Here is a 15,108-nt window from a genome sequence, read left to right as displayed (position 1 = left end):
GTAAATGATCATAAGGCCGAGCCTAAGCGTCTAAATATAGTCGAGACAAATTAAATTCAAATGACTCAGACGCCTGATGACTGAGACGAGCCAGTTCCCTCGCTTCGACCGCTCGGGAAACGCACGCGCCGGCCCGGCCAGACCAGACCAGACCAGACCAGACCCGGCCGGGCCGGGCCCGGGCGACGGCCTGCAGTCACTTATTCCACTCTGCTGCTGAGGATGTAGGCTGGGTGGAGGAAGGGAGGGGAGAAGAGAGGCTAAATCAGTTGGTGGGCAGGAAGCTCTGTCATATCCAGGAGGAAGTGTGAGTCGGTGCTCAAACATTTTTGAAAGCTGATTCAGCTCAGCACAGGAAGAGGGAAACGCTTACTGCTCAGCTTTGACACCAGGGAGGGAAACAAACTCATCTGGGGTGGTGTAACCTTAAAAAGGGTCCCCCACATAAAAAAACAAAACAAAAACGTTATAAAGGAACAGAAAAACCAGTGAACAGATGTTGAAGGAAGAAAATCCAGTGAGTTGAAGGAGGATTAAAAGAGAGGAGATCGGTCACTCTAATGCAGAGGAGATACAAGAGAGAAGAAGAACGTCTCTACATACGAACAGAAGACGGGCAAAGAACCGTCAGAGAGGACAAAGGCTAGCACTACGGGTTGTCACTTTTTTTCTTTCTTTTTTTTATTGTCCTTTGGTCCTCTGAAATCTCCCCATCCCTCTCCTGCTCCCATCACTTCTCAGATTTCACAGTTTCATGCACGAAACTGTGAAATTCGTACTTCGGAACAGAAATATTAACCCCTTCTGTTCCGACGAAACGCTCCTCAGCTTCAGTTTCTCCTGAAATGACTAGACCAGCCAGAAAAGACTGAGCAGGAAGTGACGACAGCCGGGCGGCCCCAGCCGGAGACGTGGCTGCCCGGCTGTCGTCATCCTACATCAGTCTGCTCTGCTGGAACACCAGACGGGGCGTTCTGGGCGACAGACGGGACTGTGGAGATGTTTCAGAGATCTCATCTGCTTTTGCCTCTATGTCACCATTAAACGTTGTTATTGGGGTTGTCAACGCATACGATTAATCTGAAAAGTTTAACACGTTAATATTACGTAACGCAGATTAATCGCGTTACATATTTTGACCGAAAAGCCTCTCTTTGGCGGAGGGTTACGTAGTTCACAGCAGTGCGTTACACTGTCTTGTACTGCGGTCAACATTGTCGGGTCGCAAACAGGAGTGAAAAGATGAATGAGTAAAGTCAGATTGCTATGTTTAGAGAAAAAAATAAAAGTTTGCTTTCAAAACGCAGTGGTGAGAGGAGGCGCCCCGAATACAGAGGCTCAAAATCTCAATGCAGCCGTCATGAGATCGAATCCTTGTCCTCAGTATCTCTGGCACATGTCTTTTTGCCCCCTTCCTGTTAGATTGCTGTCCAATGAATAGTGCCAAGAAAAATCTTCAAAAAAAACCAGCAAAGAACATTAGGATAAAAGTATTATAGTATTGTAGAATATCTACTTATTGTAACAATGAATTATCCTAAAACTTTTTGTCGAAAAGCTTGAGTTTTTTTCCGAAATTGGCGTATTTCCCTTAAGCAAGTTTATTTTCATCATTTTAATTTGTGCAACTTCTATCAAAACCACAGAAAACACAGAACAGTGAAAACCGTTCTCATCCAGGAGGTCAGAGAAGTTAAGGCCAAAGGTCACAATTGAACAAGAAGATAGAGACTGGGAAAAAGACGAAAACACAAAGGCAAAAAAATAAAAAATAAAATAAAATCACTTGTATTTTAACTTGTTAACTTGTTCAGATGTTGTACATCTGAACAAGTTAAAGTCTGAATGATTACGATTGTCCATTCATACATGGAGAGGTTTGTACTTTAAAATACTGACATCAGAATTTGAAAAAGAAAAAAGAAAAACTCCTTTTGTTTCTGATCCGATTGTCTTTGAGATAAATTTGTATGATCTGAAATATTTGTTGCTGTAATGGAGCAAATTCTTTTTGTATTTTTTTTATCCAGTGCCGTACATGTCAGATGCAGACTTGGGTGACCTCATGATCATTTACAGGATGTCCCCCCTCTCCTCCCACCCCAGGTCTGTCCATCCGTGGACGGTCCGTCCCTGCCCAGACGTCCACGGTCACAGGCTCCGTCCTTGTGATAAAAAAATGCCGGCTTATCACCCACTTTCCATTCAGCCTCTTCCAGCTTATGTAACATCGGGAAGAGGCGCAGCACACTTTTTGGACCAGGAATGCATCGGCGTTTGCGCCCGAAGGTATGCGGGAAAAAAGAGTGAGTTTCCGCGTGACTTTGACCTCACCAAACACATAGGAGTGGAAAAAGTGTTCTCAGCTGATTAGCGCAACGCACAAGATCAACTTGTTCCCCAGTCTCCCTCACACTCCTTCTGAGAACACACACACACGCACCCACACGTGCACACGCACACACACACACACACACACACACACACACACACACACACACACACACACACACACACACACATCACTCTCACACTGTCTGCCCCGTCTTGCACAAAACCGTGTTGTATTGTGCGGGTTGTTGCTAGGAGACAAATTCCAAACCTCTTGAAACAGAGGCACTTGCTCCTCATTTCCAAGCCGGCGTGTCGGCAGAGAAAAGAGAGTAAAGCAGAGGGGAGCAGAGGGACGGGGCGAGGGGAAAGGGGGCTCACAGAGCACAGGGAGGGGAGCTCTCCCACGCACAAAACCTTTCACTCTCAGCAGGAACAAGTCCACAGCTTCATCGGTCTCCTGCACCGACGTCGGCTCTGAGTCTGAAGAAGCAGCAGAGGAGCTGAGTGTACTCGGACGCAGCGTCAAAGTACTGGATAAAAAGAAAAGATATAAAAAGAGGTCTTCTCATCTCCCATCAGTTCTCCACCTGGGATTTCTCCCATTGGACTTGATTTCGCCGGTTGAATTCAAAGTTGGTTGAGTTTATTCTGGCCGACCGGCGAACAGAACGAAGTTGTGAACGATTTCTGCTCTGTTTTAGGTGATAGCGGCCGAGGAAGAGAATGAGGCAACTCTTCCAAATATTGAGCGGAAAAATTACTTAACAGAAACACCGCAATTGTGAACTTTAGTTTTGTCAACATTAGAGGAATATCGACGAAGTTTTGCGCACATTTGTAATGGAAACAAATGTGTTAAGGACGACCCGGAGTAAGACAACCACTAATCAGAGTATGATGCTGGAAACTCTCTCCCAGTGTTTCCAATAGGCATACCACATTTTTATTTAGTTAATGAACCATCCATCCATCCATCCATCCATCCATTTTCTAACACCCTTGTCCCTTAGAGGGGTCAGGAGGTGCTGGTGTCTATATCTCCAGCTAACGTTCTGGGTGAGAGGCGGGGTTCGCCTTGGACAGGTCGTCAGTCTGTCGCATAGTTAATGAACATATTAACTAAATAAAAAGTAATTGATAATAAACCATGGTGACCCTCCTTCATCAGACAGTAAAATCCACTGCTAGATGTAAATCCTTGTAGTGTTGGGTGCTTACAAAGCCATGACCCTGGGTAAATAAATGCCTCGTCATTCTTCATCAGTCATGCTTCCGCATTCGCTCAGAACAAGCAGAGCTGAGAGACACTTTCAACCTCCTGTCGTGTGTTTTCCCCCCCCTCCCATCAGGCCGTCTCTTCTGCTGCTGCATGTCTCTTTGTCTAAGTGTGAAACTGTCACAGTACCTTAAACCAACGCCCCACAGTGTGTTTCCCTGCCACTGCTCCTCCGGTCCGCGGTGTCGTGACGGCCCGAGGTCAGCCGTCTGCCTGACATCATATGGAAGAAGAATCCTTCACCAGGGAATTTGAAATACTATATCCTAAAGTTAGGGGTTGATGTAAGAGGCTAAAGATGACACTTCACCTCTGACTCCTACCCAGAGGTCACCTGCTGTATGTCTGCCCATGTGTCACCTGCACGGTGGAAGTCGGGGAAAAAAAAGAAGCCCTATTTTTAGGCTGGTATCAGCGGACCAAGGCCGCCGCAGCCATCAACACTCATGACTGGTTTCTTCCATTCCGGTTGAAGTTGCAGTGCTTGTGGAGTAAACTCCTGTTACACAATGATAATTATAGCAGAGCCTTCTCGTTCCGCCACGTTGGACTTCAATACGCCACCACGGCTCTTAGCAGGTGCGGATGACTTTGGGTGGAAATAGAGCTCATGAAAACCACTAAGGGTCAGCTGCTCAATTAGTCTGAAATCAGCACATCCACATGTTTATATCAAACTCCAGGAAACCTCATTCCACCAGAAGACACCAGTGATGTGAAAGGCTGGTGTGGAGCATCCACAAGCTACATTTCCATTACAAATGTGTACAGAACTTTGTATATTAATACTCCACTAATGTCGTAAAAACGCAATTTGTAATGACAGTGTTTCTATTAAATACAAAACACAATTAAAATCACACGTGAATAAGTTTGTTCATGTGATAAGTCACTAAAAAAAACATGCAGCGCCATTTTCTTTCTACCACTTCCTGTCTCCATGGTTTGCGCCAGTGGCAATATTCAATTGTTGATGGATGTTGTCACATTTTTGTGTGATGTGAAAAAAGTGCTTCCATTGAGGTTTTTTTTTTTTTTTTTTCAAAATTGGCATGTTTCCATTAAACAAATTTATTTTCGAAATGTCAAATTGTGCAGTTGGTCATTAGTTACCATCTTCTTGCCAATCTAAACATTGCTGCATGGGTAGAGAAAATGGATGAATAAGGTAGAAATTTCAGCAATAACTCGAATAGTAAAATGGATTGTCATGTTTTGTGGTGACGAAGGGCTAAAGTGGTAACAGGACATCGGCAGACATATCTGAGAAGAGTTCATATTTTAATAAACTGAAATCTTAATAGTCATCTCCAAGGGAAGACTGGTGAAAACCAGCCCGTTGTTCTGTGCTCCGCTTCATACAGAGGGTCTGGACTCTCAGCCATTGAGAAACAATTGCTCCTGGAAGCTTGGGCATTGAAATTTTAAATTTTACCCAATTGCTAACTTGACCGTGACGTGTGTAATGTCACAGTTCGATGGTATGAAGCTTACTGGAAAAGCTTACTGTGCTTCTCAAAGACAGAAGTGTCAAACCAAACAAGGTGACTGTTAATTCAATATTTGAAAGCGTGGCCAACATGGACTGGACCAACGGCTTCGTTCACTTCCTACACTTCCTCCACTGGCATCGCTAAAACTAGCTAGCAAGCTAGACTACAGTTCTAAAACGGTGCAAAAAAATCAACGTCATTGTTCATAACTTCTTCTGTTCACTGATTTACTGAGGAAATTCAACAGGAGGAATCCAAGTCAATGGGAGAATTTGAATCAAGTGGACTAGTGGCCAGGCTAAGGGAACACAGCAACCAGAGACAAAGATAAACTGGAGACAGACAACTAGACAACAATCAAACACAAAGTTAAATACTAAAGGGGCAAACTGAAAACACTGTCAACAAAAACACAAACAGGTGTATTTCATGATAAAAAATGTCTTGAGTGCTGTGTCTCACAGGTGTAAGTCCATCGTTTAGCACCCTGATCTTCCTCTCCTCTGAACAGAGGGTAACGTCACCAGATCTCCGTCCAGGAGAACTCCTTTGGGATGTGGTGGAACCGGAGGTTCTGAATGAGGAACTGTGTGATCCTCTTACGTCAACAGGGACAAAAAAAAAAAAAAAATCTCATTTCCAACATCTGCCATGAAAACTGAAAGCACTTCATGAAGGCAGAGCGGGGGTCTCCCCTGGCACTAGTGAGCCGTACCTAGCGATGTGTCTGGTGAGTGGACGTGTCCACGGTGATCCGGGTCGGACAGCAGATGAGTCTCACACACAGTCCTTCCTGTGCCTGAGTCACCGGGTCTGGTATGTGATAATGAAGCAGTGAGCATGCTGCTATTTGCTTTACTCACCACTACTTTGAATTTCTGGCGGTCCAACAAACGTGAGCACTGGCAGAGTATCCAAAGCCAACATTGCACTCCAGTAATGACCTCTCCCTCTGGTTTTAATCGCGGTATTGTGTTACAGGTGATCTTTTAGTCATCGGTTCTGACCGAGGTTTTTTTTAATTTTTTTTTTACGTAGCTCCTCTCATGATTCAGCGTGTGTCACGAAGGATCAAAGGCGTTGAGGCTCAGCCCAGCAGCGCTCCACTGTGTGTACGGACGACGTTTATTTATTTAGACGCAGATGTGGACGGCCACGTTTACGTCCATGTTAGCCCTTAACTTTTCCAGCTCCGTCATGGAATAATTACACTTTTCTTTATTTAATGTTTACTTAGAGCTCCCTTCTGAAGCTGCTACCCCCGCGACCCGACCCCGGATAAGCGGAAGAAGATGGATGGATGGATGGATGGATGGATGGATGGATGGATTAGAGCTCTACAATAGTATACGAATGATATCCTCCCCCCTACACACACTAGGAACTCTGTAGGAACCAAAGACAATGGATAACATTTTATTCAACAGGCTGATTTTTTTAGTATTTGTGTAATTTCTAAATGATAAAAACTAAAGCTCCTTTAAATGACTGAAAAGTCATGAAACGGCCAAAGGCAAAACATTTTTTAAAGTGGCTTTATAATGTGTTGCCAAGGTGACGGTCTGTTTGCTGTGCCGTGTGGTTCCAGCTTTAAGAGCAAACCTCCAGATAGAAACGTTGATACGAACAGCAGCGCTGAAGAAAGCAGTCTGTCTTCAGGAGCCAGCTGGTGGAATCTCAGCTGGCTTGATAGAAATACATACAAACCGTTATTTATTAACTGAGATTCATTCTTTGACTTTATAGTTTTGATTTATCAAGGATTTTTTACAATTTCTTTTACGATTCATAAACCCAGTTAAACGTTATGGTGATCAGGGCCGTGCAGAGACCTTTGGAGGGGCGAGGGCTCAAAGTTAAAAAAGGGCACATTGAACAAGATCTTAAGACACCGTACAACAACATAGCAACAACCCATATTAATCAAGAATTAATCATTGCCACCATGCAGGGAAAAGCAAAGCAAATCTAGTCTATATTTTCCCCAACAGGTATAAAGTTGCTGTTTCTGCTGCTGACAGTCCTGGAGGGCTGAGCTGATCTGAGACTGTAGCTTTTAAACAGACCAGAGTAGAGAAGGTCAAAGGTTGTGAAATTATGAAATAAGAAAATTTGCTGCCATTTTACTAATGAAGCCCTAATAATATTTATTTAACCTCTAGAACAACTTGGCTGCAGACTGATTTATAGATCCAAAAACTCAAAGAGGTTAACTCTATATAATAGTTTGGTGTTAAACCTCTGAGACCTAGAGGTGACTGAGATATCAAGGCAAATAAAACTCAGTAGTTGCTGGTAGGGGCCATTCAGGGGCCTCCAGACATTCAGGGGCCCCTAGAAATGGTTTAATTCTTGCCCATAATTTGATAGTTAGAGGACACAGATCCTCCTCCTCACCATGGACCCGGAGTCTGAACAACATGGAGGCTCTGAGAGTCATTATTAGACTGAGGGCAGCCAGACTAGTTCAATTAAATATTTGGCTAAATATTATTGCTGAGGGGCACAAGCAGGCCTTCTGACATACAGATTAACAAAAAAAAAATAGAAAAAAAGTTTTTTTGAAAGAAAACAAAACAACAACCTCAAAAAGGGCACTAAGGGCATCAAGGATAAAAGGGGCAGGGGCTCAATACCCCTTCGCCCCCCCGACTCCCTCCCCCTCTGCACGTGCCTGACGGTGATGGTAGGGAGCTCTTCTACCTGGAAGGGCTTTGAGCACCAGAGATAAATCGGCAAAATATGCAGCAGAAAAAAAAAATACTGCAATAAATCGTAAAACATTCAAAAAGCTGCTCAGCAATTATAAGAAGGGTTTGAGTGCTGTCAGGCATGTCACATTTTTAAGACAATAGCAAGAAATTATTGCGTTTAGGAGCATTGAACACATTTAAAGTGAATTATAAGAAAGAAACACCAAGCGGGAATATGGACCAGTGAAGTTCGACAGACTATTGTAATGCTTGTCTTCGCTTGTTTCAGCCTCTCCACCCACTCTGATGGGTTGCAGTTGATCTGTCATTTTCCCAGGTGTGCACTATGCCGAAACTCTAAACTCTTTTTGATTGAAATTAGGGGTAAATTTGGCTATTTTGCTGTTTTCTTTATAATAATCACACAGTTTCTGTAAAGGAATTTCACCTCTGCTGCCCATTTACATAAAACATAAAACACACCAAGACAACATGCAGATTAAGGTTCAATGTAAAGATTCGGAAACATTTATCCTAATAATTTATGACAATATTTAGCTTTTAATGAGTATAAACAAGTTAGTAATCATAATAAAATGCTATAATCCTGTAAAAAGAAAAAAATTTGGGTGAAATATTGAGGAAGAATGAAGCGAATGAACAAACAATAGAAATGATCTTTATGTTTAATGGCCTTTCATATGATGAGGCGCATATGAAAGGAAAAAGTAATAAAATTAGGAGAATAAAGTCATAAAAGTACTAGAATGAAGCCGTAGTTTCACGAGAACAAAGTCGGATGAGAATAAAGTTGAAATAATATGAAAATAAAGTCGATATTTTGAGAATAAAGTAATATTACCAGAACAAAGTCGTAAAATTGCGACATCATTATTCCTCTGGTAATTTTGTTTTTTATTTTCTTAGCGTGGCCCTGACACTCCGCCGTATTTTCCACATAGCCGTTTGAACAACAAATCGCACTAAACTGTTTCAGTCCTTTAACAAAGCAACACAGTTTACATCTTTAGTGTTCTTTACTTCTGATAATGGGAGATATTGAACTGCGATCCGCCGTTTGTTATCCTGAGCTTTAGGAGAACCGTTTAGGTTATTGGTGGAGATGAACGTGGAACTCTATTGTTGGGCCGTCAGGACAGCTGATAGAACATTTCACAGTTTTATCTCATGAAAGCAGAAACTGACACTTTGTGTGTGAATGACACCATATAAATCCCCACCAGGCCTTGCTTTTTTTTTTTTCCTCTGCTAGTGAAGGCTTGCCTGATGGGGGAAAGTCCTACTTGTAGAGGTCATTATGTGACACTCCAATGAGTTATTACAGACATGACGCAAACAAGACAGCGACTGCGTGTGTGTGTGGGCGTGCGCGTGCGTGTGTTTGTGTTTTTCCCTCATGGGTGAGGCAACAGAGATGACATCACTGATGCCACCTTCAAATGACTGCACCTTCACCTCGTGAAGGCCCTGCCCTCCTTGGGAGTGTTTTCGTGTGCGATTAGAGGAAGACAGATGGCCCCATCTGTCTTTCATTTGGCCGTTTTTCACCGTTTCCTGCCACCATCGCTCTTTCTCCGAGCGCTGTGCAGTTTTTTTTTTTTTTTTTTGGCGTTCTGACTGTGCACGCACGTCATAAACGGCTTATCAAAGCAACAATAAAACGCCCACGCAGGCCATCCCATTACAGCCCATTAGCAGCCATTTGCATTGTTGGGATTCTCGCCGAGCGATGGATCGGCGCGCGAAAAGAAACAAACAAAAAAAACAGGGTCGGCGAAGATGAACCCGAGGGGCTCTGGTGCCGGACGGGACCTGAATTCACGATCAAAACGAGCCTCAATAAATGCACGTCCATTTCTAATTCCACCGATTCTTGTTCCCGTAAAGCCGCATTTATGAGGTCATCTGCAGCAACCTGTGCGTTTGTTTCATCAAGCAGATAGAAAGGATTCACTGGTGCTTTTTTTTTTTTTTTTTTTTTTTTTTTTTTTTACTTTATAATAGGCAGGGCGCTTTCAATACACCATTGAAACTACGCTAAGTCCTTTGCTTACTCAGAAAGCTTTTCATGCAAGCCTTTTTACACACACGAGTAAACACATGAAAGCAGCGCCGCTCACGTCATGTGTCATTTGTTCAGGGTGTTTTTTTTTTTTTTTTTTTTTTTTTAACCAAGCATTGCCATTCAAAGCCTCAGACACGAAGGATTGCTTCACCTTTTCCATCTTAATACAATACACACAAATCTGTGTGGACGGCGGCAGACTGAAGGAGCAGTGGTGTTGTTTGCACGTTGCTTGTTCACATCAACTATTACGCTTTCAGAATGATCAAGTTTTGAGAGCTTTTCATGTTTTATTCCCACATTTGAGCTCAGAAATGATCGAGTGAATATACAGTTATAGTACACCATACATGTAGTTAAAAGTAATGTAATGATGAAGCATCATGGTGACAGGAATCCGTCCTGTAGCCATAAAACATACGTTGTTCTCCACATCTGGTGGCAAACTGGTGAAGATGTTTAAAATCACTTAAAATATAAGCGGCTGATATTGCAGTGACTTAGTCTCACAGTTAAGACCTTTGAAAGATCCACTTTTAATTGTATATTTATTCAGTGACAAAAAAAAACAAAACAACAGACAACATAGACACTGAAGCCAAGAGTGGATGTTTTCTTCATACACGTTTTTCCTGATGGTTTTCTCAAGATAAGTTAATCTTGAGAAAACTGAAATCATTGGTATCTGTGTTAAAGCTTATTCCATATTTCAATGCATGCAGAATTTCCTCAAGATGAACTCATCTAAAAATATTGTCAGGAAATTAATTTATCTCGAGAAAAGTCTTGGGGAAAAGAATGTGCAAAAAAAAAAAAAAAAAGCACGAAATTGCACGGATGTCTTGAGAGAGAAAAAGAAATCGTAAAATTAACTTGTTACCTCAAGAAAAAAAAATTAAGAGATCTCGTTATCTCGAGATATATGTATATGCGGAAAAAGAAAATGAACTAATCTCAAGGAAACAATCGTGACATTAACTCATCTCGAGAAAAAAAACATGGTGAATGAACTCTTGAGAAAATATTGGGAAATGATCTCATTCCAACAGTATGCGTAAAATGTCCGCTCTCGGCTTCCATACATAGAAACAACAATTCCTTACAAAAATGTTGTCTGTTGCATGTCTGGGGAAAAAAAATGCATTTATACAACAGAGCAATAAAAACACAACCCCTGTAGTTTAAAATGGAAATAGAATTGGAAACAATGTAGTGTGCATGTCAGGCCTGTGGGAGGCAGTCAAACTTTGATGGCACACCCCAGATGTGCAGCAGGTGTTTATAAGACTGGAAGAAGAAGAATGCTTCTTCTTCCATATGTTCCGTAAACATGTGTTTTTAGAAATGCTTTTTGGCCAAAGTTACTTAAAGCCACAGTGGAGGGTCCTCTACGGCACAGTGGCAACCAACATGTCACCCATGAATTTCCAGGTCCCACAAATTGGTTTCTGTGGGATTTCTTTCATGCCAAATTGTAGTGGTAAGAAAAATGTAGTTTTGGATGATATCCATCATCTATACCTGACTGCACTGGCAGGTTTGCGATGGGCTGGTGTCCACCTCCACTGGTCTAAGACGCAGGGTCCGTCTTGGACAAGTGTGTTGACATTTAAGACATTTCAAAAAGTGTTGAGGAAAAACAAAAAGTTCAAGTGTTTTCAACCGGAAGCTATCAAGCAATGTAGTTTGCTTGAAATAGCAACTCTTCAGGTTTAGCTACTTTAAAAATGTTTTCTTGCAAATGTCAGCAGTAGAGCTGTGGCTAGAGATATGATTCCAATCAAGTCGCATTAATCTGTCACAAATGTGTCACCTTTCCTTTAAAGTCAAACTCTTTTTAGATTTAGGCATGAGGGATTTAAGTTCTGACTAGCAGTCAGAGATCCTTCTGCATGTAGGATCTTCTTTTTCTTGCCTTGTGCCAGGGTAAGTTAACATTTCTTTCCAGGATGCTAGCGTAGACACAGAACACAACCTGTACCACGGGAATACTTATTCCCAAAGGTTAGGTCCAGACAGTCGATAGTTGAGTATCATTCGGTCGTTGGATCTGGAATGTTCTTTCATTCATGATGTATATCTCTTGACCATAAGTGAGGTCAGCTTTTCTTCTTGGCTCTCTTCTCTCATTGACCCCACTGATTGTATCACCACTTGTCTGGAAACCAAGCATCAATGCATCTGTCCAGCTCTCGCTCTATCTTACCATCACCCATGACCCCTGACCCAGAAGGAGCAGTCCACTATTTTCTGGTTAAGAACCATAGCCTCAGACTTGGAGAGAGTGACTCTTAACCAGACTCATTCTCAGCTGCACACCGCTGCAGTGGATGTTCGAGATCATAGTCTGAAGATGTTGACAGTACCAGAACATGCAAAAGTCACAGTTGAGACTCTCAGGTTTTCAATCTAGACATCCTGCTCTTTATGTTTGTAAATCCAGTCCAGGAACGCCACAAACAGGATCAGAGACTAGGGGCAGAATCCAAGGTGGTGGAAATAGTTCTCATTTGTACTCCCAAGTCTTTAGTTACGCAAAGATGAGATCAGCACTGTCATCTTCACAGCAAGTCCTTGACCAGATTTTTTGATCTCCATTGGTAGATTGGAAAGACTTCGAAGAGGCTGGCAGAGAAATCAGTTGCTACGTCCTGCTTTGAGTCCTCTGTTTGGCATTGTTGTTTTGCCGCTTTTGGCTTTTTGTGGAGCTGCCAGTGACAAACATAAGATGAGATACTCAACCTGGGAAGTGGTAGCAATAAAGATGTTCAGCAACAATTTGTCTATTTAGAATGTGAGGTGAGATGCTGGAACTCCTTGACTGTAAACACAGGAGCCACAGGTGTGTTGGCTTCATTGCCTAGTGGTGGTGCTGCTCATTAGAACCATTTGCAATAAATCAATGTCCTGATGGAAAGTGTTTGGTCATTATTTATTATCCTTACAGACTTTGAGCAAGTGAGGCACCTTGATCGCATACTTCTACACTGTTGGCATACTTTGGGGTGAATATCTGACCACTCCTTAATCTCAATATTAACATTGAAACTGATAGTCTTCCTGCCATGGTTTAAGTTTTAGGAAGGCTAAATCCAAAGCACTTCCACTAGTGGTGAAACAGCAAAATAGGCCAACTCAAACTTTTCTCCACCATAGATTTAGCTTATTGATGTGAGCAGCTGAAGCTTTTGTCTTGGTACTCTAGATGTTACACCAACGCAAAACTATAAACCAATTCAATGACAGGTCTAACCTTGTTGGTCCCTGAACATCTTAATAAATGTTATTTTCATCTTTCATAACTTAAATTTGAATTATGGTGACTCATTAACAACCCGACCTCATGTACAATTGTTTGAACTGATGACCTTGAAGATGTTTTAAAAATGTTTCCAAACGATTTATCCATTCTTTTGAGATCTTCACAAACGTCCTCGTCGTTCCGACTGTTGGCCGATCCGGTGAGCTTTGTCAACAGAAATGTTTATCCTGGCAAAGACAAAATTACAAGCTGCATTGGAAATGGATCACTAATGAGTCGCTGACTGATGTTGGTGTTTTTAAGTGACCAGGAGCGTTAAAGTCATTTTCATGTCGGATCACATCAAGATCATAAATCAAAGGTCCGACTGTGCGGCAGAATGTATTGATAAAACTTCATATTAATAAACCTAAAATAGAAAAATGAATAGCTGTGTCTGGATTTGATGAATACTTCAAGTTAAATGATGTTGAAGATCTCTTGTTGTTAATGTAATTTGTCAGTATGCAGATAAAATCTTTTTTCATTTGATTGATAAAATATTTATGCACAAAGCTTGGACCTTGAAGGTTTTATCTATGTGGCCTTCTAGAGCAGGATTGTCCAAAGTGTGGTCTGGGAGCCATTTGTGGCTCTTGAAAGGATTTTGTTTGGCCCCAGACGACAAATCAAGACTGGTAAAAAAAAACAAAAACAAATTGGATAAAAAAAAAAAAAACAGAAAACAATCCATGACAGTGGAAATTGCTTTTGTTTTAATAAAGCAACAGTCTGAAGCCTTTTTTTCTATTTTTTTTTTTTAAATATTTTGGCTCTTTAGTAGTAGACAAATTTCATTTCAGGAAATGATTTATTGTTGAGCAGATAAAAGTAAAACTATTTTCCTTTTAAATGTAATGAATTTTATGGTTCAAAATTGGACACGCTTCAGTCTGGAGGCGCAGATAAAACGATTTGGAGGGCCGCTTCATGAAATATTCATCTGGATGGCCGTTTATATTTAGGTTGAATATGCAGTGAGATCATTTTTTTATTTGAAACACTTTTTCAAACTTGTGCAGAAAAAAATAAAATCCACAATATCTGATTGTTTTGAACAAATCAGGAAAGTTTTATAATGACATCATCGTGGTGCTACTTCCATTAAAAACCCCAGAGTTAATCGCGCCTCTGATTGGTGGAAGGTTAACTTCCAGCCAGAAATCTGTTGAATGGATATTAGATGCTTCCTCATTCCCATGTCACCGGCACACAGAGGACAATCCTGCACCTCCTTCCACGTCTTGTGTTCCTCAGTGCTTTCGTGTTCTTCGCGTGTGTAAGAACACACACATCAGACTCAAACACACACCATTTCAGTGTAACCAGTGGATGTGGAGGGAGGTTTTGTGCTGCATATGATTTGTTAGTGTGTGACCTTCAGAGCTGTAAATGCAGGTAGGGATGCAGAGTGTCTTCTGGAGGCATTATGTGAAGCTTTGCTCTCCAGGTGTGTGTGTGTGTGTGTGTGTGTGTGTGTTGGCTGTGGAGAAGACAGTGCTGTCCCACTAATAAGGAGCCAGTCTGACAGCAGTCTTGACAACACTCTGACAGACAACAAGCTGGCTTTGTGCTGACTTACTGGAATATTTCTGGCTGCTCTTGCTCAGGGTTAACTCCAGGGACACACAGAGGCAAACCGTGAATCCATTTAGATTCTGCACCTTCGGAGATTCTTCTCCTGCTCCTTAAATAAATAGTCTCACAAAGAACACCAAGAGTCATTCTGCGAGTTTAATTTGAAATATTTTCTCTTTATTGGAATCGTCAGGGTCAGACATATTTCAGTGACAGGATACAGTGCAATGAAAACCCTGAAGCACATCTTCTGTTTATGCTTTTTTTGTTGATGCACTTAAATGTTTCAGGTAAGAAAAACATATTCCATTATCAGACCAAAACAACCTGAGTGAAAACAAAGTGCA

Source organism: Xiphophorus couchianus, chromosome 7 (genome assembly GCF_001444195.1).
Source record: "Xiphophorus couchianus chromosome 7, X_couchianus-1.0, whole genome shotgun sequence".
NCBI classification, from domain to species: Eukaryota; Metazoa; Chordata; class Actinopteri; order Cyprinodontiformes; family Poeciliidae; genus Xiphophorus; species Xiphophorus couchianus.
This window is presented reverse-complemented; position numbering follows the sequence as displayed.